Source organism: Peromyscus californicus, unplaced genomic scaffold (assembly GCF_007827085.1).
Source record: "Peromyscus californicus insignis strain IS unplaced genomic scaffold, ASM782708v3 Scaffold_6__1_contigs__length_162567912, whole genome shotgun sequence".
In the NCBI taxonomy this organism is placed as follows: Eukaryota; Metazoa; Chordata; class Mammalia; order Rodentia; family Cricetidae; genus Peromyscus; species Peromyscus californicus.
The window spans coordinates 80229565-80256823 of NW_026294584.1; the positions used below are offsets into that span (position 1 = coordinate 80229565).

The 27259-nt window shown below is 37.1% G+C and overlaps 1 protein-coding gene across 3 annotated transcripts in view; it reads left to right on the top strand.

Moving 5' to 3' along the window:
• Grid2 (glutamate ionotropic receptor delta type subunit 2) overlaps positions 1-27259 on the top strand; it is a 1427031-nt gene that overhangs the window by 904596 nt on the left and 495176 nt on the right. The gene's annotated exons all lie outside the window — the stretch shown is intronic.

Genomic DNA, 27259 nt, shown 5'->3' on the forward strand with positions numbered 1-27259 from the left:
AATATATAATATTATAGTATAATATATAATAATCCTGCTGCCGTCCACAACAGAGATTTACAATTTATTTTATAGTTTAAAATATTTGAAATCCAAGATCAAAATGCCAGCAGGCTTAGTGTCTGATGAGGACTTTCCCTTTAGATAAGAGCTAACCAATTTGTTGTTGTGTGGTCCAATGATCTTTTGCAGTGTAGTGGGATAATGAAATGAATATGAATGAGTAAGTGTTTTGTCATCCCCTCTCATAAGGTCACTAATACTGTTGGGTCAGAGCCAAATCCTTATAACCTCATTTAACATGTACCAACGCTCTTCCCAAATCTTATTCTCCAAAAACTGCAGGTTATATTGTCATCATAGGAGCATTAGAGAAATACATTAACACTACAACACAATATAGAAATCTATAGAAATATCTCTATGTGCAAGGAAGTTATGTTCCAATAAATGCATTTTAAGTTGATAATATAATATGGATATTTAATTAGAATACACATATCACCAAAGCTTAGCAGTATAACTCACTGAGTATGAATTGTTCACTCTTAAGATTGAGTGACTGACTGGGAAGCTCAGCTCCTGCCTCCACCCAACATTAGGAAAGAAGATTGCACTGCATATTGCCAGCCTGGACCAGAATTCTAAGTACAAAAAGTAACTTCCCCTGTGTATGTCTCATTTTGTGCCATTTAAAAACTGAATATTCTTTCATCCAACCATAAGATGAGAATTATCTATGTAGAATATTGACTCTGGTAGGGAAAATTCAGTCCTGTATAAATCTATATCATTAGCTCAGATAGGGTCTTCCACCACGGCTTCCATTAAATGAAAACAGCGTTCAACAAAATAAAGGTTCTGTAAGTTTTCACTGCCTCTTGCTGATTCTATTTCACCTAAGTCAGGCAGTAAAGATCACAGAAGAAATAATGACGCAAACGGAGTATATAGGATAAAAGGAATCCAGTAACTCATTAAATTCTAACATATCTAAACTGACAACAGATAACTTAGCTGGAAAAATATAGGGACACTGAGCCAAAGCACATCCATCTTCTCCAAGAGTTGATTTAGTGTAAGAGCAAAGCCTGATTTCACATTCTTAGAAGCTCATGGCTGACTCAGCTTAGTTGATAGAGAGCTAAGGGACTCCCATACTGGAGTTCACCTAAGCGGGAGAAACATACACTTTACATAATGGTTGAGTCTATTTCCTGAAACCACGATGCTGACAGATAAACAAATTTATAATAAAAAGGAAAAATTAACATGCCAGTGTCTTAACACTAGGTCACATTCAGGCAAAGATCAAACATTAGCCAATGATAGGAAAACTCCAGAAAGTCCATCTCTGCATTCAAATTATGGCCAGGTTAATGGTCCTCAATCTTTGTTGCAAATTACAGTCACCTGAGAAGAAGCTGTCTGAATCCACTACACCTTGATAACAATTTTTTTTTTCAGGATAGTAGGTTACGAATAATTTCTCTTTTTATTTCCTAAAATTTTTGCCAGCAAGTAGATAGACTTGGATTAACCTATAAATCACCTTGGGGAATAAATCTATGTAGCAGTCTAAGAATATCTGTTTCCATGGTATTTTATATTTGTTTTTTGAATCAACTTAGAAACTTGTAAAAAGAAATCTGTGCTTGGGTCACACTCTACCCCTCAGCTGCATCCACACAGGAGACACAAACAACAGAGGAAGTAAGTGTCACAAACCTAAACTGTTTACAGGACATCCACTCCCCTGTAGACAGACGGCCACATAGAAACTGTTTCGCTATCTCCCAGAATCCTCTGCAGTCACAGTGCACTAGAGCAAAGGGCACACCCATCTTAGGTCTCCTCATTCATTGCTGTCAGGAAAGAGCGCGTCTGGCTGCAGAGCCGTGTGTTAGCCTTGGCAGCTACATTTGGCTTCCTGTATGGTCAACACTGCAGCTAGGAACACCACTGTGTCTGCATCCCATGAGAAATATACAAAGCATGTAGAAGATATGCTGGCTCCTGTCTGTTAATGTTGGTTTTCATTCTAAAGGGTCCACGTGAGATCTTACGAAAGAGAACCTGAGGTACTGCCAACACTCCATGGAATTAGGGGAAAGCTACCAAGCAAGCTTCTAGAGTAAAACTGGGTGGAAGTGGGTGAATGCCAGTGGACCCCAAAGAACCCATAGCAGTTATAAATCCAAAACCAGCAACAGAAACGTTAGGACTTTCTTGCCCCATTTTCTTGAACTTTCTGTCTTCTACTCCAGAGGTACCACTAGCCCTAGGTAGGAAGCAGAGAAGAAAATGTCCACTGTTTCTACATCTATTCCTTTCTCCCCTATAGCAAGCCTGGTCATTGGAAGAGTACAAACTTCAATTCCTGAGCATAAGCGGGAATGGATGATTTCTTTTTTAATAAGAATGCAGGGTTTTAAATTATTTAATCAAGAATATGACCATAAAATGGTATTGTTTAGAAATATACCAAAAGCTATAGGGCCTGGCTAAAATTTATGCAAAAGTAAAAAAAAAATTGGTCCTGTAGAATATATTTAAAAGGATTCTGAAACAAAAGATAAAATTATTTTTATTGTATTTTATGAGCATTGTATATGAAATCTAATACTCATAAATCTAAAATCCAAGAATTAAAAATGACCATGAAAAGTACAGTCTGATAATCACATTTTATAACTTTTCAGCATCTTATACTACTATGCATGTTATCGTTTATAATTCTAAATATCCCAAAGATAGGGAAGAAATTAGTTTTTCTGGTTTTCAAAAACCTAAAAATCAAAGTAAGTGCTGTATTTAAGATCTTATATGTGTTAAAACAGGGCTGAAGTTAGGAAGAGAGTCCAGTGTTGTCTCTAAACCTTACCTGTGTGTTCAGCAACTTGGGTAAGAAGTAGCCTTTTCCATGTTCCTAAAAGCTATTTTCATCATCCATAGAAAACAGTATCAAAGATTGATTTTAGTATGTGCCAGCATTTTTGAGAAATCTTCATTGAAGAAATTAAGAAATTCTACTGATCTTTAATAGGTTTTCTGTAGCCCAATAATAGGTTTCTCCACTGAGGCAGGAAGCCAGATCGAGGCAGGAAAGAATCACATGACCTATCAAAGGCAGGACACTTAAATACCCTGTAGGCACAAGGTGATGACCTGTTGCCACAAGCTGAGTTTGTGCCCAATTAAGGTGTACTTTTAGGCAAGGTCTTAGGCCACTGGCAACTTTGGGTGATGAGCTGGGGCAACTGCCACCACCGCCAAGAATGCAGAACTGGGATTTTGGCAGCTTTTCTTTGTTGGAAATTCTCTGAAGGTGGGGTTTGGAGAGAGAGAAATGGGGTTCCCTGAAGTGAGCTGGAGGTTCCAGCCTAACAGTCTCATAGGGCTCCCATTTTAATGCAGGACGAAACCTACATTAAATGAACAGAAACTAAGAAACTAGTTAAAAAAAAAGAAAAAGAAAAGAAAAAATACAAGAAGCAAACCTTATTACCCTATAACTGTGGTAGGTAAGAAAGGATCACAGACTTGGAACTAGGCACTGTATGTTAGGTGGCTGGAGAGCTGGGATTCATCAGTAGGACTGAGGTACTAATGAGTTAGTATGCTAGAATTAATATTAATATGCCTTCCTAGGAAGAAATCACTCTGCACACCTGAGATTAATAAAGAAAAGCTCTGTAATAATAGTGTACATCCTGCTCTGACTATTTTACAAAGAGGAGCCGGCCATGAATAGATTTCCCTAATATATATACATATATATATATATATATATATATATATATATATATATATATGCACTTTAGGCTTATGCATTCCATATACAATGTAATTCTTAAATCATTTTCAGGTCTTAGGCACCAGGTTATACTTTGAACAATTTAAAAAGAGACAAGAGACTGCAAGTTTGGCCACTTGGCCAAATGGGACACAGCAAAGATTGCTACAATTATTTCTTAAGTACATCTGTAAGATGAATTGCTAAATGATCTTATTGATAAAAAATTGGAGCCAGATATTGGGGTGAAAGCCGAGAGATCAGAGGAATAGAACAAGCCACGGCCACAAGTTCTTACCCTAGGAAATCCTCAGCCAAGAGACCTACTTCCTGTATACTCATGCCTACATCCATTCTGTGCCTTTCCATCTCACTTCCCCTCTCTGCCTAGCTACATCACTTCCTCTTTCTGCCTAGCTTTATCATTTCCTGTCTGTCTGTACAGACCCACAGACCTCTATGGTTAACTAGTGCTGGGAATTAATGGTGTGTGCCACCATGCCTGGCTCTGTTCCCAGTGTGGCCTTGAACTCACAGAGATCCAGATGAATCTCTGCCTCCTGAATGCTAGGATTAAAGGTGTGTGCTACCATTGCCTGACTTCTATGTTTAATATAGTGGCTGTCTTTTTCCACTGATCCTTAGATAAGCTTTATTGGGGTGCACAAATAAAATATCACTACATACATCAGTGTTGTTCTATTGAATAGTTACCTGGGGTTGTCTTGCCTACCTGGCAGAAGTATGTTTTTCCTGATAAGAGCATAGGGGACTTAATGGCAGACCAGGACTTAATAATGACTGTGACTTTGTGCTTCCTTCTTGAGCTGCCTGTTAGAAGTTTGTTCTTTGCTAAAGGGATGGGCCTAATGACTAGGATGTAAGTCAGGATTGTCTCCTTTTGTTATGGGAATGGAACCTAATTATAGATCAATCTTGGCAAACAAACATTAGAGTCCTAGCATTCTAAACTTCACTTATCTCTTACAGGCCTGGCTAGCATGCTTTTTATCCTGGGATTATTTTGGAGGTAGCTCTGTGTCACTAATACATAACCAAAGGCCGTTGGACTAGATGGAGTGGACATAGAAACAGCATTGATGATTCTTTTACAGCCTGATGGAGACATGGCTTGAAAACCTGGGCAGGAAGAAATTTGGATTTCCACAAGAGTGCAACGAGATTCAATTATTAGCAGATAGGAGTGATTTTTTGTTTACCTTAGTTGAAATAAATATAATATAAAAGACCTCATTTTGCCTGATCAGGAATCCCGGTAAACCATGGTGGAAGTGGGAAGAACAGTGTGAACAAAAAAGAAAAAAGAAATAAAAAGGAAAGGAAAGGACATGAATGCTCCCAGGTATGGTAGAGGAGAAAGTTTACTATAGATAAAAGGGAGAATAGAGCCAGAGACAGGGACATCTAGGAGAGACTGGAGTGGCCATGACCCTGAGCCTTGTGAGAGAGTAGAAGGGAAAGAAGAAGGGAGGGCGGGGAACCAGGTGCAGCAACCAGGAGGTCAAAGGTACGAAGGGGGTGGGTAACCAAACCATCTGAATTATACAGGGAAGAACCTCTGGGGGAAGCACAGCCCAACCCCTGGGCTGGAGAGTTCAGGGTAGAGGGTGGGGTATACCAACCAAACCCTGTAACAGGTAGGGATTGAAGGATACTGGGAGAACCTGAAGGCCAGCCAGGTCTGCTTTGATATGTTAAGTAGTCACCCCAGCCCTTTGAAACTTAAGACAGGCATCATCTAGAAGACAGGTAGAACAAGGAAGGACTTTTCACTTCCTTCATTCTTTTTGTTTTGCAGGTGAACCTTGGCCGGGTTCATACTACATGTCCTTAGGTCACATTGGTGCAATTTATAAGAAAAGATGTCTTTTTAGTAGAAAGCAGACAAAACTTGCCCAATGATTTTAGACAGAAGTCTCTGTCTTGCCCAGTCTCACAGATGTTCAGTCCCAAATAAACATACAGAGGCTTATATTAATTATAAACTGTTTGGCCTATTGCTCAGACTTATAACTAACTAGCTCTTATGTTTAAATTAACCCATAACTCTTATCTATGTTTAGCCAAGGCTTGGTACCTTTTCTCAGTCCAGCATTCTCATCTTCTTCCTCTGCTTCTGACTGGTCTGGCTGGTCTTGCTGACTATGACTCATCTCTGCCTTTCCCCTTCCCAGCCTTCTCTTAGTCTGGTCACCCAACCTACATTTCCTGTCTCGCTACTGGCCAATCAGCATTTTATTAAACCAATAGGAATGACAAATCTTTACAGTGTACAAAAGCATTATCCCACAACAAATGATTCTTTTCTCCCTACAATTAAAAGTACACAATCCTTTGACCCACAGCCATTTCAGAAAACCCTCCCATTGTTTGAAGTCACCTCTATTTACATAGTTGCCATTAGAACTTCTCTATTGTTGAAGTCTTTTTCTTAAAGGGAAGTTGTGAACTATGGTTACTTATCTATCATTTCTACAATTATTGTCTTTTCGCATCCTTTAAGCACAAAGAAGCAGACTGCATTTATTTTTACATAAAGAATGCCTAGTTTTGGCAAAGTAAAGAAATATTTTGAAACTGAGCATTGTAGCACCTTAATCCCAGCACTCAGGAAGTGAAAGCAGAAGAATCATGAGTTTCAGTCTAGCCTAAAACATAGTCACTGCCTGTCACACACACACACAAAAAAAAGAATAGCAAAATATACATATATGTTTACTTTACATAATAGGAAAAATAATCTCTAAGTTTTATTCTAAAATAAATCCATTCTATTTCTGATCTCTGTATGAAAATTTTAATACCAAATAGGTAACTTTCTGACCTGCAGAAATGGAATGTAAATTCTCCCTGTCACTAAATTTGTGATTTTAGCTTGAAAAAAATTTCTTTACTTGAGAAAAAATCACACACACACACACACAAAAAAAAAAAAAGAAAAGAAAAAACAAACAAAAAAAAAACATTGTTCCAATTACTTGGATTACATTTTTTTAGCAGCCTGAACTATGTTATATCCACAACTCAGTCCTTAGAACCTCTGTGTATGTTACATTTATGAGAAATTTTAGGGAGAAAGGGAATTGCCCAAAACTGAGGGATTGAAGCAGGAGAATTTAGACTGCTAATCAGCTAGCATTCTCTAACTTGGCAGGAGATCTGTTTACTTCTTGATTTATAGAATATGATTGTTAGTTTTGATAAAAAAAAAAACTCATCATTCGATTTTGTTTCATAGATGGATATGTTGGTATATCTAAAGAACTATTACAGATCAGAAACACACAATGATTTTTTTCATTTGTGTCTCATAATTTCTGCAATTTAGCTTTCACATTTAGGTCTATGAACCTTTTTGAGTTATTTTCTATATTATAACACGGGAAGAGTAGCCCGTGCTGTTATTTCATGTAGAATTTCAACCGCTATGAAACATTTGTTGTAAAACTTTTCTCTACTCATTGAGCCATCATGTGGCCCTTGTTAAAATATACTCTACTATAAAAATGAAGCTCTGCTGTTTAGCATTGTTATGTATACCAGGCTGGAGCCCAACCCCATACCATCTTGAGTGTTATAATTTATGGTAAGTTTGAGTTCAGAATATGTGAGTTACTCTAGTTTCATACCTCCCTTTGAACACTGTTTTGTCCCTTCTGAGTTTCTTTCTTTGTGGATTTTAGTATTAGCGTGTTAATTTTGGCACAACTTAAGCTTTTAATACATACACTCTGTGTTGAATCAGTAGAACTGTTTGGGGAACATCATCACCTGAATAGTATTAAACCTTCTAAACAGTGAACACGTGTTCACTTAGTACTTCTGTAATTTCTCTGGGTAATATTTTCTTTTTTAATCTTAATTAACTAAATTTATTTTTTGTGTGGGGGATGGGGGAGTGGGTGGGTGTGAGTGTGTGTCCCATAGCACACAGGTAGAGGGCAACTTACTAGAGTCTTTCCTGCTATGTACATCCTTGAGAGCACCAACATGAGGGTTGCTCTGCTTACTAAGACAATTGCTTCTCTCCCTGTGTTGGAATGGCTCCCTTTCTGAAAGCATCTCCCAGCCCGCCTCTCCAGCTGTTTTCTCCTCTACCTGCCCTAACCATTTGTCTCTCCCCTTCTATTTAGTGAGTGTCACCATGGAGCTCCCTGCTTTGTCTACTTTACTACAAAAGCCACACTGGTGTGTCGGGATTCCTCTTGACCTACTGAGCCCCTATCTTGTTGAAACATACCTCTCTGGTTGTTAATTCATTATCTGTGAGCTCCTATGAGTCCAGGTTAGTTGATTCTGAGGGGTGTCTTTTGATGTCCTTGACCCCTCTGGCTCCTACAATCCTTCTTCCCTCTTCTCAGCAGGATTCCCCCAGCTTGGGCTAATGTTGGGCTGTGGGTTTCTGCATTTGCCTCCATCAGTTGCTGGAGGAAACCTCTCTGGTGACAATTGGGCTAGGTACCAGTCTATGAGTATAGCAAGCAGAACATCATTAGACATCAAGACATCATTGCATTGACTTTTTTTTTTTCTTTCTCCAATCATGTTTGTGTTTGGTTCTATCCTAGATCTCTGGGTCATCCAGCCTCTGGGTCCTGGCACTTAATTTTAATCTTGTCTATAGCTCATACTGTTGAGTAGCTTTATAACTGCCCACTATATATATATATATATAGTGTGGAATATTTCCCTGGGAGTGTACACCACCTCCATCTTTAATCTGTTTCAATTTTCAATTTCTGTCAGTTACCTTATTGTGTTCCCCAATATACTGTGTCTCCCAATAAAATTTATCTGAGGATCAGAGGAAAAAGCCATCCACTGTAAGTAAACATAGAAGTCAGGCAATGGTAGCAATTGCCTTTAATCCTATCACTTGGATGGCAGGGATCTGTCTGGATCTCTGTGAGTTCAAGGCCACACTGGGAAACAGAGCCAAGCGTGGTGACACATGCCTTTAATCCCAGCATTAACCAAAGAGGTCTAGAGGTCTGTACACACAGACAGAAAGTGACAGAGCTGGGCAGAAAGAGGGAGTGATGTAGCTGGGCTGAGAGAGCCAATGAGAGAACAGAACAGAAAGGCATATAGGTGTGGGTATATAGGAAGTAGCTCGCTCTTTGGAACCTACAGAGTTGGTGAGGTGAGGTTAGCTGTGACTTTTCCTACTCCTCTGATCTCTCTCAGGCTTTAACCCCAATATCTGGCTCCGGGTTTTTATTTAATAAGACCATTTAGCAATTCATCTACATTACCTTTTCTTGGCCAGCCATAGAAATTCATATACATCAGTGTGGGCTCATTTGTATGCCTGTCTCCAGATATCAAATAAAGTCATCCACAAATTTAAAAAAGTAAAATAAAATAAGAAAGGAAACATATCCCTCTGCTTCCTCATGGCCTCTCTTAGCTCCTTTCTGGAACTTCCTAACATCTCCCGAGGAGCTGCCTGCTAAGTCTTGCATCTTCCTTAAGTCCTTCGGGGCCTCCACATCCTTATCCTTCCTATCTCTTTGTTTCCTCCCTAAATGCTTGTGGGGTGGAGGTGGAAGGAGGGAGCGTAGCTTACTGGAATCTTCCCTATGGTAAAATTCATTTTGGGACTACTCCTCCTTTTCTCCTCAAACTCCATTCCTTTCTCAGACTCTGAGGTTTTTTTAAAGCCTCACTCTTTTGCTGAAAATGGCCTGGCCTCAGTATAGCTCGATGGCCAAAGATAGCACATTTCAGTTTCAAATTCTCCAAGATTGTAACAGCTTCCACCACCGCATAAGCAAATAATCCTAAAGTCTCTTATCTCTAAGGTTCTACAACTTCCCACTCCTAAATCTTTTTCTCTATGCTTTGCTCTCAAAAAATCTTTTAAGAGTATTGTGTAAATAGTCTTATCTTAGGATTTGTAAATACACCGGGTGTGGCTAAAGAATCCATAAAATCTGCAATAAAAATTGGTTTAAAACACATAAGAAAAGCTTCTAACTGAAACCTATACATTGCTAACCAGAAAATAAAGCAAGGTTTTAGAATTTAAAAAAAAAAATTAGTCTTATACTTCCATTTTAAATTATACCTTGTAATTATGTCCTTAACTAAAGCATTTATCTAGTAAGTTCTGCTTCACTGACCACCAAAATATCCTCGTAAGAACATGTGCTAAGAAAATGGAATTCAAAGATATCCTATTCATGTTCTACCTCTGTCCACTTACTGTGGAAAGGTGACATAGGATCTCACCTGGTTACATGAAATGGTAGGGTAACTGAGGACCACACCTGGTTACATGAAATGGTAGGGTGACATAGGACCTCACCTGGTTACATGAAATGGTAGGGTGACATAGGACCTCAACTGGTTACATGAAATGGTAGGGTAACTGAGGACCACACCTGGTTACATGAAATGGTAGGGTGACATAGGACCTCACCTAGTTACATAACATGGGAAGGTGACATAGGAACACACCTAGTTACATAAAATGGTAGGGGCTCCATCACTGCTGTCCTTACAACCTGGTTCTTTACACTGCTGTGTAGGTAAGCCTTCTTACCATTTCATACTTACCAAAAACCCTTTGATTTGTTTTGCTTTAATTTAAGATTTTTTTTTTCTGAGATAGGGTTTCTCTGTGTAGCTTTGCTCCTTTCCTGGAACTCACGCTGTAGCCCAGGTTGACCTCAAACTCACAGAGATCCGCCTGGCTCTGCCTCCCAAGTGCTGGATTAAAGGCTTGCATCACCACTGCCCAGCTTAATTTAAGATTTTTATTATTCATATGTGAGTAATATTTGTAAATAATGTGTCTAGTACTTTGGCTTGAAAGTAACAGCATAATACAAGAGAGATGAACAGGCAGAGACATGGTTATAGTTGCTGATTTTAAAAGATTAACAATGATGTACTTTATGGCATCTTTCTTTTCATTACATTTTTAAATAGATTTTCAACTTTGAGACAGTTCAGTTCAATTTTGTAACAAAAAAGATCACAGGCTATTTGTTATTTGTCTTTAAAACTTTCAATTGTATTTTTAAAAAATAGTAACCTTGTAGCTTAATAAATATTCCAAGCTCTTATAGGTCTTTTTAAATGACAAGTTTAAAATGTAATTTTTTTAAATAATTTAAATAAAGTAATAATTTTAAAATGTATTTATACCATAACTACTCCTCAGTATTGCTCTCTAAATTGAGATACACATTAAACATATTAGCCAAATCCAAGCTATGAGAACTATATTTTTATTGTGTCTGAGACTGAAGCCACTTCAATGTAGCACCTGATTCTGTCCCCATATCATTCTAATTCATGTAACACTTGTCACCCTAAACTTTCTGCTCATCTTCTTTGTTGTTAGTGCCTGTCATGCTTTCTGGCTAGTGAGCTTCTATTAAAGCATTTCGTGAATGAACAAATGAACAGAAGGAGAAGGTATTGAACTTTCAAAGGAAAATGAGCCATTATTAAACTGGGGATGAAGGGCTGACCAAGGCTCAGGTGAGTGATAAAGGCACTCACAAGGCACTTTCATGATCAGAGAATGGTAGGGCCTTTGAGGTATATAGGGTGAGGAGGTGAAAGTTTAATTACACCTGAGAAAATGATCAGATAAATCTGACTGGATTGGGTACAGGCATGGGTGGCATATGGTCCTCCTGCCAAATCCTGGCCCTTCCGGATCCTCAGTGAAGTTTCTTAGAACATAGCTATGTGTGCTCATTGCCTGTGGCTACTTTCTGCTATAATGATGGAGTCCAGAGCAGAGACACATTGTAGTCCATAGGAACCACAAACCTTGAAATATTTACTACCTAGCCTTTTACAAGAAGTTTCCCAACCTTGGATGTAAGTGTTCATCAACAGGAAGTAGTGGGAAATGAGACTGTAAAATTACTAGGATGCTAGAACACAGAATGTACATTTGTGGCTGACTTTGGACATGGTGTTTACCACTGATGAGAGAAGTCATGCATATTCAGGTGACAGATTCTGGCACTTTCAGCCCATCCCATGGGAGGCAGATTACAAGGAGAGAAACAACTCTGGAAGGAATGGCCACTGCCAAATATAGAAGATGATAAGGGCGGGAATTATGGAAGCAGAAGCCAGGGCAGGGAGAGATACTGACTGCAGAAGCGGAACATTAAAAAAGACATAGGCAGCATAGATCAACATAGGCATATTCTGATAATGGGAGAAAATAAATGCAAAGAAGGAAATGCCAGTAAGTAGTCCAAGTTTCAATGGTAGATTCCTGCAAGGAAAAAAAAAAAAAACACAAAAAGCAAAACTATAGAACAAGTTGGTTTTCTGAGAATAATTTTAATTTTTGAAGAATCTGTGCCATCGGATACTGTCTGAACAGAAATATATGGCAAGTGTCAGAAATATAGAACCCAAGGTCAAAGGCAAGGACTAAAGTCGTGATGTTTATTTGAAACATAAAGATTAATCTCTAAAGGAAGTGTGGTAGAATGTGTGTTAGTCCTAGAGAGTGTCACTCCTGGTGGGTGAAAGCAATGGCGACACACAGTGAACAGCAAGGATTTCATGGGTAGCAGACCACTGTATAAAATCAATTCAGCCGGGCGGTGGTGGCGCACGCCTTTAATCCCAGCACTCGGGAGGCAGAGCCAGGCGGATCTCTGTGAGTTCGAGGCCAGCCTGGGCTACCAAGTGAGTTCCAGGAAAGGCGCAAAGCTACACAGAGAAACCCTGTCTTGAAAAACCAAAAAAAAAAAAAAAAAAAAAAAAAAAAAAAAAAATCAATTCAGGATGAAGGATGTAATTAATTCCACTCAACCTTATTGCTGAAAATTCAATGGAAATATCCAACATACCTTAAACATCTCATGTGCTTGAGGAGTAAAAAACATTTTACATAGAGAAAAAGGATTTGTAAATATGAGAAAGAAATCTCATTATAGGATCATAGCAAAAATGAGTAACTTTTCACAAGGAATTTCAAGATTGTTTTATCCTGATATATCAATGATTTAAAGGTATTTGAGAACAGAATAGGGGTTTCATTGGCTTTGAAATTTATTAAGCAGCTCATTAAAGTTACAAATTAAAAACTCTATTTTCTTATTAATCTTCCAATTCTTTAAACCCTCAGTCTCATTTCTCCCAACCATTATCATTGTCCAGCCTCCTCAACAATGGTTTTTAAGCCTTTTGATAATTTTTCATCTTATTCAAACAATTAATTAAATACTTTTGTATGACTAAACTTTAATTAAATATCAAACACTTATATACCTTTAAAATGTTTCCTGTTTCATTATGAACAAAATATTTAAATACTTATTGTAAAATATTTAAATACTTATAATAAGTGAATGATATAAGACTTAACTGTTAACAAATTTCATACTAAACATAAACTTAGTCAAATTCCCATGTTAAATTGTATGATGAAGTTAATTGCTCAACTGTGTATTACTCAACTTAGATCCACTATAAATCCACAAAGTATTGAATATTACTAGTTCATAAAATAAGAATATATTTACGATCAGTGTGTGGTATTAGTATATCCTGGTTTGGTCCCTTGAATGTCCCTGCTATTAATTTGAAATCTCTATAAGGCCAAAAGAAGCTCACTCATTACTACAGTAAGTAAATAATCCTAAGCAATTTGAGATATTGACAAGTTCTGCCTGAGATTACATTAGGATATACTGATATCTAAAACTAATCCTTAACTATAATTGGAAAGAATCATGTGATGTGAGTTTCTGATCCAATTACATAAATCTATACTCTTCCCTTGTGTTTGAATAACTTGGTCAGATTTTAGATATTTTTGAAGACTTTTGAACTTTAATGAATCCTATAGTGTTTATCATATCTTCTAATTCTATGTAAGTATTATGTATTAAGAATGACAGCTGAGGGTGGAGAGATGTCTCAGCAGTTAAGAGCACTGGCTGCTCTTCCAGAGGTCCTGAGTTCAATTCCTAGCAACCACATGATGGCTCACAACCATCTCTAATGCAAACTGATGCCCTCTTCTGGCATGAAGTCATAGGGCACTCATATACATTAAATAAATACATCTTTAAAAAGAAAAAAGTTTAAAAAAGAATGACAACCATACCAGACTTGGTGGTTCATGCCTTTAATCCCAGTACTCTGGAGGCAGAGGCAGGCAGATCTTTGAGAGTTTGAAGTCAGCTTGGTTTACATTGTGAGTCCCAGGATAGCCAGGGCTGTGCAGTAAAATCCTATCTCAAAATAAAAACAAAACAAAAAAAAAAAAAGAGAGAGAGAGAAAGAAAAAAAGAAACGAATGACAGGCTTATTAGCTTTCGGTGTACTTTATTGGACTTAGATGTTTCCTAACCGTGGAGACAAACTGAAATGCAACATGCTGATGGGTTTTGTATGAAGACTGTGGTTCAGGTAAAGTGAGTGAAGTAGATGTGACTAGGAAAAAAAAAGGAGTTGAACACTTGAAGGGCAGTGTATGCTACATTACAGAGTTTGGGTTTTTCAATGGATGGCAAGTCCTTAAGTAGTTAAAGGATGTTGCAGATGACAGAAATGTAAAGGATGGTTTGAAGAAGCACTAGCAAGTGCTGGGGACTTACGGAGTTCTTGCAAAAATATGAGCAAGAAATGTTGTGTGGGGTGCAAAAGTTATGTGCCAAGAAAGAAAGTTGGAATCGGAAGTAGCTGTGATAGAATTCTCTGACCTATTAGTTGCAGTGTTTTGATGCAGAAAAGAATAAAAACTGAACAAGAATGCATGGCTTGAGGAGTGATGGTGTAGTTAAGCAGGCTCCCCAGTGCCGGCTTAGTGGCTATCTTCCCAAGCTGTCATACTGCATGCACTTCTCCCTGGCAATTTAATTTAAGCCATTCCTCCATTTATTAAGGATTGCTATTGCTCAGCCTCAATAAGCTCTATGTGAATATATAAAGTAGCTCCTTACATGAGTCCAATTTCGATGCCATTTTGTGTTTTCTTAGGCTTCTGAATTATTGAATTGTCAGACTGCAAAGAAATGTCATCCTAGAGGGTTGAAAATATTTTCTAAGAAAAAAATGGAGAATATAATATTCAACAAATTTCTCCAAGAAAATATGTTCATCTCTTCGTGATTCTGTACTTTTTTAGCCTTAATAAATCTTGGTTTATGATTCTGTATTCTCCTGGCTACTTGATTTACATCCTCCTTTTCAAGTGTGTGTTTCACATTTTATGGCTTAATGAAGGAGCAATATTTTTATAATCTGGTTAATTTTTGAGGATGAGTTGCATAGAATATGTAATAGTCAAGAGTTTTCTCTTTAGAATTTTACCAAAAATCTGATTTTTAAATACATGAATTATTCAACTATAATAATACTACCATTTAAACTGCTTTGAGGGAAGTTGGTTTCCTATCAGATATTATCTGGAGTAAATCCACTTGTCTTTTTCTCTTTTTTGTGGTAGTCTTGTCTAAGAAAAAAAGATTAACTTTAAACAAATGCTTGATTTTCAGCATATGGCAAATACTGTTGGCAGCAACAGGAAACAAAATCTATTCAGGACACATATATGTACACACACACCCTTAAATACATACTTATTTGGTGATAAATACTCTAGTGGAAATAAAACAGAGCTGGGCCTTGGGATGAAGGAGAATGGAGGTCTTGGTATTTCTAGCAAAGGTTTCAGAGAGAAGATTTACATATTTAAGGATAATTATTAAAGGAAGTGTAAATAAATGGCAGTTATCAGAGGAAAGTATCTTATTGGGCAAGCATACAGCAAAGGCTAAGGTTCTGAGGGATGTTGAGCAAAGGTCCATGAGAAACTGAAGCATGGAGGCTGATCTGGCTGCATCTAAATGCAGGAGCAAGAAGTGAAGGAAGAGAAGTTCCTGGGTCAGGGCATTTCCCACAGCCTGTGAGGTTACTTTCGGGACCTCCTGCCCTTAGGATGAATAAGATGGGAAGACAAGATGTGAGAATTTCGATGATATGAGTGATATAATTTGACTTTTGTGTTTGGCAGGACCAAGATTACAAAATAAATGTGAAATTAGGACTTGAACAGAGAAAAATCTGTCTAGAAACTGTCAATGCAATCAGCTGGAGTCAATTTAGGGAAAGCAGCCCTGCGGGATGCTCCCCAAATGTATTCTCCAAACTACAGTGTAAAAAGAAAGCAAATACAGCTAGCTATGGCAATTCATCCATCTTAGCAGAAGGTTTGAAATGCATGTGTACATTGGAAGTGGAATTATCAAAATGTATTTTTTACAGCTTCGTTATAATGTTGGGTAGTGGAGTCAAAAAGAGGCAGACGGAGGAGTTAAGTGTCTTTCTTCCTTCATCCAAGTACCACATTATTCTTTAAAATGGGCTCCTGGGATTGATCTGTGACTTTGGGTAGATCACCAAATTTAAACTACTTTAAAGAGAGAAACAATGTTAATTTTCTTTAAGTATCTCTTTGGTTAAAAGAAACAAAATCTTGGCAACATATTATCAGCTTTTTAAACACCTGACCTTAGGTGGTCCAGACACTTACCTAATACCCAGACCAGAAACACTCCTGGGCAATTGCTCAGGGCCACAAAGCATTTCTGAAATTTGTGTGCACAAAATATGGAAAGATATTATCTAATCTTAACTGGTCATGCTGTATACTATGTTATTACTGTTACCATAATCAACATAGCCATGATTGTCAAACATGCCCAAAGGTCCCTTTATGATTAAAGATGTTTTATTTGTACAAACTCAAACTTTTTCCCTGGGCACAACATGTCCTATATAAATCCTGCCAATTTTTTGTTCGGTCTTTATTCAGAATATGTTACCAAGTACTAACTTACCTTAAGCTTCTTGGGATTTTGTGAACATTGTGAACTAAACACAGAACTCTAAAAATGGGACAAGAATGAACCATGGGACTATATATATTTTAATGATGTTAAATGTTTATTTTATTGTTTTATTTCTGATATTATAATACAGTTACAGCATTCCTTCCTTCTTTTTCCTTTCTCCAAAACTTCCCATAAACCTTTCCTTGCTATTTTTCAAATTTATGGTATCTTTTTTCATTAATTACTGTTACATTTATATACATATATGTGCATACGTATATCTGCCCCTTAAATATAACCTGCTGAGTCTGCATAATGTTGCCTGTATGTATGTTTTAAGGGCTGACCATTTGGTATCGGACATTGGTGCACTTTTCCCTAGGAAAGACTGTTCCTCCCACTCTCAGTATTCCTCAATTGCTTGTAACTCTTTATGAAGGACTGAAGCTTTGTGAGCTTTCCCTGTCTACATTAGCATGACTATTGGTGCCCTCATTGTTCAGCTCACATTTAGGCAGCCATGTTAGTGAGACTTTATGGGTACAGCTCATGGTACTACTAGGAGACACAATCTCACAGTGAACTCTTTGATTCTCTGGCCCTTACAGTCCTTTCTACCTCCCTGTTGGCAATGCCCCCTGAGCCCCAAGTGTGGGTATTGTTTTGTACAGGTATCATTTGAGACTGAGCCCCACAACTCTGTATTTTGATTAGTTGTAGTTTTCTGTAATGGTCTCCATCTGTTGCAAAGAGAAGTTTCTTTGATTAGTGGTGAGGACTACATTCAGCTGTGGGTGTAAGTACAAATGTTTGTAGATTATTGTTACGGATTAGTCTGGTTTAGAAAAGTGGTGGTTGTGGGTTCTCTTGCAAGATCCATAACTTCACTAACACTGAATAGTTGGCTAGGTTTCCGCTACCAGGCATGCTTTTCCTCTTGCTGAGTGGGTCTTAAGTCCAATTAGAGAGCTGCTGGTCACCACCAAGGTACAGATGTCACTACTACAGCCTTAGAGTTATCGTGCCATGGTGGTCATTTGTGGTTCATAGGCATCATGGCTGGATAGGGTTGTTGGTTGCTTCCTTCCTTTAGAAGCTTGCATGGTATATTCTGGTACCTCAGGAAGGAGTCATCATTTCAGTCAGTTCCAGCTCAGGAGTCTCTGAGCCCTGTTTCTGAAGTTCATGGTGGCTTCTGAAACAGAGACTTTCCTTACACCTCTTGGAAGCAACCAAGGGCAATAGCAATAGGCTGTACGTTTTGAGATCTCTTGGACAAATCTGACCAACAATTCAAAACTGGGCTTCTCTTGTCTGGTATTGGGTTTGTGTTGCATGGATTTAGTTTGTGGAGGGAACATTCTCAGCCCAGGTAAGAAAGGGTTGTTTAAACTATTTATGTGTATTTATATACAAAATCACATGTTTTGTAGAGGTTTTTTTAATAGTTAGTAGTATGACTCCTTATGTCTTTTCCAGACATCTTTATTGTTTTACCCTCCTCCCACCTTCTACATTTGCCTCCCCTCCCATCCCTAGAGTCTCCCTTTTCCCATGGCCTCTGTCATTTCCCCTGTTTTTCCCCTTTCGATTAGTCTTCAAACCTCCTAGCCTTGGAATGTTCCTTTTTCTTTTCTGGTTTCTGCAGTTATTCCAGACTTTCTACTCATATCTGAATATTTGGATGGTAGATGAAATCTCAAAGTTGTTTTGATTTTCATATAGCTAATTACTAAGGACACCAAACATTTTTTGAGATATTTCTTATGCTTTTTTTTTTTCTTCTTTAGAGAACTCACTGTTCGGGTCAAGGCCCAGTTTTCAAATGGGTTGTTTTTGGTTTATTTTTGACTCTTAATTTGACTATTCTGAGTATTAATCCTCTGTCAAATGTATAGCCAGCAAAGATTCAGAAAGTTCTTTCCTATGCCTGTATCACGTAGGGTATTGGCTATGTTTTCTTCTAGGAGTTTCAGTATTTCAGGTTTCACATTTAGGTCTTTAATCCATTTGGAATTAGTTTTCGTACAGTGTGATAGATATCAGTCTAATTTGGTTCTTCTGCTTGTGGACATCTCCTTTTCCCAGTATCATTTGACTTTTAGCATCTTTGTTAAATATTAGGTCGTTTAATTACAAATTGTGCATATTTAGGTCTTTATTTTTCCCCATTGTTCTGTATGTCTGTTTTTGTGCCAGTAGCATATGTTTTTATTACTATGGTACTATAATATTTCTTATAATCTGGTATTCCCTCCTCCAGCATTGTTCATTTTGCTAGGATATTTTTTAAAGCTATACAGGGTATTTTGTGGTTCCATGTGAATTTTAGAATAGATTTTTTCTTCTATTTCTGTAAAGAAGAATAAGGTAGGGATTTCAGTTGGGATTCCATTGAATCTGCAAATAGTGTTTAGTAAAATGGTCAGTTTACATTATTAATTCTGCCAATCCATGAGCATTGGATGTCTTTCCATTTTTTTCCTTTTCTATCTCTTTCTTCAGAGGTCTAAAGACTTTGTTGCAGAGGTTCTTCATTTCTTGAGATTTATTCCTGGGCATTTTATTTGCTTTGAAGCTATTGTAAATGGGAGTGTGTCCATTATCTCCTTCTCTGTGTGTTTGTTATTGGTGTATAGAAAAGCTACTGGTTTTGCAACTTGTTTCTGTTTGCTACCACATAACTGAATGTTTTTATCGTTTCTAGAAGTTTTCTGGTAGAAGTTTTGGGATCACTATGTATAACAACATCTATAAATAGGGATAGTTCGGCTTCTTTTCCTATGTGGATCCCTTTAATTTCCTTCTCTTATTTATTGTCTCAGCTAGTACTTGGAAACAGTATTAATAAGGAGTAAGTGGATAGTGGACATCCCTGTCTCATTCTCAACTCCAGGAGATTGCTTCAAGTTTTATACCATTTAGGATGATTTGGCCGTGGGTTTCTTATAAATAACTTTCATTTTTGTTGAGATACGTTTCCTCTATCCCTACATTTAATAGGACTCTCACTAGAAAGACACATTGGATTTTTCACAGAGGTTTTTTTTTCTGCATCTATTAGATGATCACGTAACATAGCTTTAAATCCATTTATGTGATTTATTATGTTTATGACTTGTATATGTTGATTCATTCTCTGCATTTCAAGGACAAAGACAACTTGATTATAGTGTATAATCATTTTGTTGTATGTCTGTATTTCGTTTGTAAGTATTTTATTAATATTTTTGAGTCTATGTTCATGAGAAATGTTGGCCTGTAGTTTCCTTTTTTGCTTTTGTGTCTTTATCTAATTTGGGTATTAGAGTAATACTGGCTTCATATAAGGAGCTTGGGAGTTTTCCTTCTCTTTCTTGTCTTTTCTTTCTTTGAATAGTTTAAAAAGGAGTAGCTGTAGATCTTATTAGAATCTTTAGTAGCATTCTACTGTAAATCCATCTGGCTTTTTTTTCTGGAAGTCTTTGAATAACTATTTCAATCTCCTCATTTGTTATGGCTCTGTTTCAGTTGTTGATGTCTTCATTTAATATTGGTGGTTTGGATGAATGTAGAAATCCAGCCATTTTTAGGTTTTCCAAAGTAATGGAATACAGGTATTTTAAATATTGACTTATAATAATTCTAAATTTTCTTGGTGTCTATTGTATGTTTCTCTTTTGACTCCTAATGTTGTTAATTTGGGTCCTCTCCCTTTCCTTCTTTTGGTTAGTTGCACCAAAGAACATGCCCTTAGATTCATTGATTATGTTGTTGTCTTTGTTTCCATTTCAGTGATTTCTATTCTGCTTTTTATTATTTCTTTCCATTGAATAGATTTGGATTTGGTTTGTTTTTGTTTTTCTAAATTTTTGTGTTGTATCACTAATCTATATTTTGTGCTCTCTCAGATTTTTTGATGTAGGCACTTTTAACTATAAATTTTCCTCATAGGACTGTTTTCAATGCATTCCAGAGGTTTTGTTGTATTGTGTTTTCATTTTTATTTAGCTCCAGTAAATTTTATTTCTTTCTTGACTTTTTCTTTGACCTGTTAATAATTCAGTAATGTACTATTTAATCTCTTTGAGTTTGTGCATTTACTAGAGATTTGTTTGCTGTCAATTTCAGTTTTATTGCATTATTGTCAGATAGGATACAAGGAATGAGTTCTATATTTTTGAATTTGTGAAGATTTGTTTTGTGTCCCAGAATGTGATCTATTTTAGAAAAGCTTCCAGGTGTTGCTTAGTAGAATGTGTGTTCTTTAGTGTTGGTGGAATATTCTGTAGATATCTGTTAAGTCCATTTGATGTATAACATCAATTCAATTAATTCTGATGTTACTCTATTTGTTTTTTTGTCCAGATGACCTGTTATTTGGCGAACATGATATTGAAATCACCTACTGTTAATGGATTGATATTAACCTGTGTCTTTAAATCTAGCAGTTTTTTTTTTTTAAATAAAATTGGATGCCCCAGAGTTTGGTGCACATATGCTTAGGATAGTCATGTCTTCTTAGTTAGTTGTACCATTGATTGGAATGAAACGTCTCTCTTTATCTCTTCTGATTAGTTTTAGTTTGAAGTCTACTTTGTCAGATATTAGGAAAGTGATGCTTGCTTACTTTTTAGTCCTATTTTATTGGAGTTCTTTTGTCTATCCTTATAATTTTAGATGGTACCCATCTTTAAAACTAAGATGTATCTTTTTTACATAACAGATAGATGAATTTTCCTTCTTAACCCATTCATTCAGCTTGTGTCTTCTGGTTAGAGAATTGAGACCACTGATATTTAAAGTTATAATTGAAATGTGTGTGTTAATTGTGGTCATCGTGTTGTTGACTTTTGGTATTGCTGCTTGCATTCTCAGTGATGTTTTGTGTTTTAGTAATTATGGTATTGTATTTCTCTCCACATTTTTTCTGTTATGCTCATACTTCTCCTCCTCCCAACATAACACCTCCTGTATTTTCTTTAGGTTTGGATACAAAAAAAAAATTAGGTTGTTTATGCTGTGGAATTTCTTTTCCTTCAGTTTTGGCAGATAGTTTTATTAAACACATTATTATAAGTTGTGTGTCATAGTCATTTTTGGACTTAGAATGTTTTATTCCATGCTTTCTAGCTTTCAAAATAAACAGTGAGAAATCAGCTGTTACTCTGGTAGGTTTTCCTTTATGTAGAACTTGCATTCTTTTCTCTTGCAGCTTTCAATGCTCTTTCTTTGTTACGTGTACCTAGTGTTTTAACCACAATATTCCATGGGAATGTTCTGTTCACATCTTATCTATTTGGTATTCTATATGCTTCTTGTTTCTTTACAGGTACGTCTTTCCTTAGTTAGAGGAAATTTCCTTCTGTGGTCTTGTTGAATATCTAATCTGTATCATTGACATTGGAGTCTTCTCCCTCATCTATGCCTATAATTCAAAGGTTTATTTTCATTCATGGTGTCCCACATTTTCTGCCTGTTCCCTTTCTATGTTTAGCTAAATTTTTCACATTCCTTGCTGTTTTGCTCTAGGTACTCTACTTTATCTTCAAGTTCTGATACTCTCTCTCCTGCTTGATTCATTCTACCTGCAAGGCTTTCCTTTGCATTGTCTAGTTGAGTTATTGGGTTTTCCAATTCTGTCTCTACTTCAGGTTGAGTCCTCTTCAATGTTTTTATCTCCTTATTGAATTCCCTTCTCAAGTCCCAGATTGTTTTCATTTCCATCAGCCTTATGTTTGTGTTTTCCTGGTCATCACTCAGGCGTTTATTCTCCTTAAGTTCTTTCTCCTCTCCTCAATTACATTGGGCCAAATGAAATTTGTGTCTTTTTCAAACTTGTTGACTTCTTTGATGAACTTTATCATTATTCTTTTAAGTTCTGTGTCCTAGTGTTCATCTAGGTAATGCTCTTTGGAAAACATTTCTGTCGGACAGGTAGATTTTTGGAGAGAAGATGCTGACTTGATCTTTCACGTTCTTGGTATTCTTGCAATGAGACCTGAGCATTTGGACTTGTTTTGATAGTTGTGAGTCTGATATGGACATTACAATTTGTGCCAGGAGAGAGGTTGGACCCGGGGGCTAGAAATGGCTCGAGTGGAATGAAGTCAGGTAGACAGAGGACTGGTATACAGCATGTGTCAAGTCTGGAGTATGGAGGTAGATATGGCTATGTAGAAAGGTTGACTATGATTGTGTGAAGAACCAAAGCCTAGAGTTTATGGTATAGGCACAGGAGGCAAGACTACTAGGTGGGACCTTGGGTAGATTTGGCCTCTTGAGAAGAAAATATGAATGGGAAGGTCAGGGAAAGTCACTTGTCTAGGCCCTGGAGAAGAAAATAGAAAGTCTGTCTATGTAGGGTGATTGGGTACAGAGGGACCTCATGTTAAGAATTTCTAAACATGGAGGACTGTCAGCTTGGGGGATATGTAGTGGAAGGTAATGCTTGTTGCTCTGGGGAATTTATGTGCTAAATCCAAATGCTTAGTTATAGCTCTAGAATGCTATTCTGGGTAGAGTAGCACATACGCCCACACACACACACACACACACACACACAAATAATATCACAGATCTAGTGCCTACTTTTTCAATGAATAAAAAATACATAGGAAGCTGTGCATCAGATTCAAGTCACCTATACGACACAAAGCTAGCACACTAAATTCACAAAGGTTTCAAAACCCCTTCTTAGGCAGGAGCATAAGTATTGGTGGGAACCTTGATCCCTATAACATTTCCTACTATACAAATCTGTCACTAGTGCACTGTGTAGCTGAAAGTGTTAAACATTTTATAGTTATGCTTCACTGTTCATTACTTTTGCACCAACATTCATTTTTTCACATCTAGTTTGATTTTCCATTCTTTAGAAGATGACAGATTTTCTCCCATTTCCTACTTTCTTAATGGCACTCTTTTGTCTTCTTTCATTAATGTTTAAGTCTTCAAGTTCTTGCTCTAATGTGTCCATAGAAGAATATCTTCATTCATTTGCATCAAAAGGAAGAAAGGAACACAGAACAGTATTTTTGCCTTTTCTTTTTTTTAAGTATAAGTTAAAAGCATTAGAAGAAATAGATTAAGTCACTAAAGATTTTTATCAGTTTAAAAGCTCATTTCTATATTGTGTTGCTACAGTAAAAGGGATCTATTTGCAGTCCCCTTATCATATCACTTTTTGAAGATGCTTGAAATGTATAGTGACTCTAAGTTTTGCAAAGTTACACCAAATTTATTCACATTGATATATAATTATGTAATATACACTTTATATGGAAAAATAATGAAATCATATGTTAAATTTGGAACAAAATAGACTTCCAGTATAAATTGATTTAATTTGGCACATTTGGGCATATATTTGTGGTGTTAAGATTTTGTTCCTTGAAAATTATGTATCAGTTATTCTCTCTACAATACCTGGTCAACAAAGTGATGCTCAAAATATGCCAAGTCAAAGAGCAAATGAGCAAGAGCTTATATAAATGAATGTCTTGTAGACATTTCTTCAAGTAGCTAGGTAGCTGAGGATGGCCTTGAACTGCTGTTCATCCTGCTTTTACTTTGAAATGCTGGCACTGTAAGCATGCATGACCATGTTCAACTTAATATGCACATTGCTTTTTCACTGAACTGACTGCATAACCTTTCATTGTCTACCACATAGTACTAGCATTCACAACCCATGCTTTATAATTAAAATACTCAATATGATTACATATTCACAAAAGAAACTATTTACCTGGAAACTATGACATAATAAAAACATATGCCACATAAATACATGTGGCTATACCCCCAATGATATTTTGACCTCACTGTGATTCTCTGCCTTGAAAAATCAAGTGTTTTACAGATTATTGTAATCCTTCAAGGCTGTGACATTTGCTCTTCATTCTTTCATTAAGTGTGTATGATGCTCTGTTTGTGACATTTGTGTGTAAGAGATCTAGTGACCCATCACAGAAAAGGAAAGATAAAACATGCATTAGTAAATAAAAGTGTCACTATCTATGTTTTTGCCTCTAGTATTAAAGCAAATTTGCCTGTATAACTGGACATACCAGAGCAATGCCAATTAACTGATATTGTAGAAGTTCACAGATCTTTACAACATGAGTGATTTTATACCTGTTGCTATAATTACTGAACACTAAATTCCTAACATGATGGAAAATAAATGTTAAGTTAGTAGGAAACCGAAAGTGTTAAAGTCTTATTTAAGCCAGACTTGGTGGTACATTCCTTCAGTCTCAGCACACAGGAGGACAGGCATGTGGAATTGTGAGTCTGAGGTCAGCCTGGCCTGCCTAGAGAGTTCAACCCCAGCCAAGATTATATAGTGAGATTCTGCCTCTACAACTCAACAAATCAACCAACAAGCTTTTTTAAGGGTGCTGCAGAGATAACTCAACATTTGAGAGCATGCCCAGCTCTCACAGAGGACCCAGGCAGCTCACGACTACCTTTAACTCCAGCTCCTGGCCTTGGCAAGTACCTGCAGGCATGTGCACACACACTCCCTCATCCCCACCCACACACACATACAAGCATAATTTTTAAAAGTATATAAAAAATTCTTGTTAAAATAGCAAAAATTTAATAGTTAAAAATGCTAAAATATCATCCATTCTTCTTTAATGACTACTTAGAGCATATGAAAGTCAGAAGTTCATAGTCACAGTACAATTCTTCCAACTGCTATAGAAACAAGATTGTATAATTGGTAATCAAAGCAATTTATGTGACTTGGAAATAAAATCCCCTGAATTGAATTTACCATGGCATCTTTCTAAATCCTGAGAAAGTAATTTTCAGTTCACCTAAATTATTGTTTGCTAAGATTTTAATAAGCTTGAAGTATCAATAAACAGCATCATTTCTTTAGAGTGACGCCATAAATTATACTTAAATGTATCTAAATTTCAAATAGCAATGAATGTCAGAATAGAAACCCTTTTTCTTGCATATTGACAATATGCCCTTGAATTTACATAAAACACTGCAGTGTGTTGTGAGTGAAGTGAAAAGCAAATACAACGGAACTATTGTCTAAGCAGAAGGCTGAGTGCACTGTAAAAATAGATTCTCTGCTCCATGCAAGCTGGAAGTCAAGGTGATTGCAACGCTGGCTTGTTGATAATGAGTGAGTGGCAGCACCAAGCAGCGCCCATTGATGGATCAACCAAGAAGGCTCACATGAAACCACTGAAATCTACACAAAGGCTTCACTCTTCAGCGTGAGCACAACGTCCTAATTTGTCGTGTGTCTCAGATTAGTACTATTCTCAAAGCTTCTGTTTCCTTTTATAGCTTAACTCTACATTCTAGTGTTAAGAAAAACTGCACATCATAGCCTGATCTGTGCCGTTCTTTCTTACTACCTTGTCTGTCTGTGGCTTATTTCAAGTGAACGCTTCCTACCCTCCTTCCTCTCTTCTCACACTCTAATGCACACGATGATCCCTTACAGAAAACCACTCTGTTAGCTAGGCACTTTCAAAGACTTTCTTCTCTTCAAAGGGGCATCCCCACCAGGAAAAGCCTTCTAGTGAGTGTGTGTCTGCAGAGGACTCCATGGACTGGGTACAAGAGTTCATTCAATGTGCTCTACCATCCAACACTAGATCAGCTCCTTCCAGAAGAATGGACCTGATGGCTGAATTGTTTTCCAACTCTCATTTTTTTTTTGCATGAAGTTGATAATTCTTCTGAGTTAATAGTTAGAGGACTAAATTCTACATTAGACAATGTAAGAGTAGATGCAATTGCCTTAGTCTTCAGATTATGGGGAGGCTAAAATAAAAATAAAGCACTAGCATTTGCTCTGAGTAAATGGAAGATCCCCATTTCTGTTCCTTAGTCCTATGCAACAGAAAAACAAAAGCAAAGTGAGCTGATGTTTCAGTTTGGGCACCCAAACAATCACTCATCAACAATCACACATTGTGTCAGGGAATGCAAACTTGTACAGCCACTCTGGAAATCAGTATGGCGCCTTCTCAGAAAATTGGGAATCAATCTACTTCAGGACTCAGCTATACTACTCTTGGGCATATACCCAAGGAATGCTCAACCTTACCACAAGGACACATGCTCAACTATGTTCATAGCAGCATTATTCGTAATAGCCAGAACCTGGAAACAACCTAGATGCCCCTCAACTGAAGAATGGATAAAGAAAATGTGGTACATATACACAGTGAAGTACTACTCAGCAGTAAAAAAAAAAAAAAAAACAATGATACCATGAAATTTGCAGGCAAATGGATGGAACTAGAAAATATTATCCTGAGTGAGGTAACCCAGACTCAGAAGGACAAACATAGTATGTACTCACTCATAAGTGGATACTAGATGTAAGGCAAAGGATAACCAGACTATAACCCACAGCTCCTGAGAAGCTAGCTAACAAGGAGGGACCCTAAGAGGGACACATAGATAGTTCAGCGAAGGAGAAATAGATGAGACCTACATGAGCAAAGTGGGGGGGGGGTAATGGAGGGCAAGGAGTTGGGGGAGAGAATATAAGGAAATGGGAGGGTTGATCTGGAACAGAGACAGAGTGGGAAAGCAAGGAAAGAGATACCATGATAAGTGAAGACATCATGGGAATAGGAAGAGG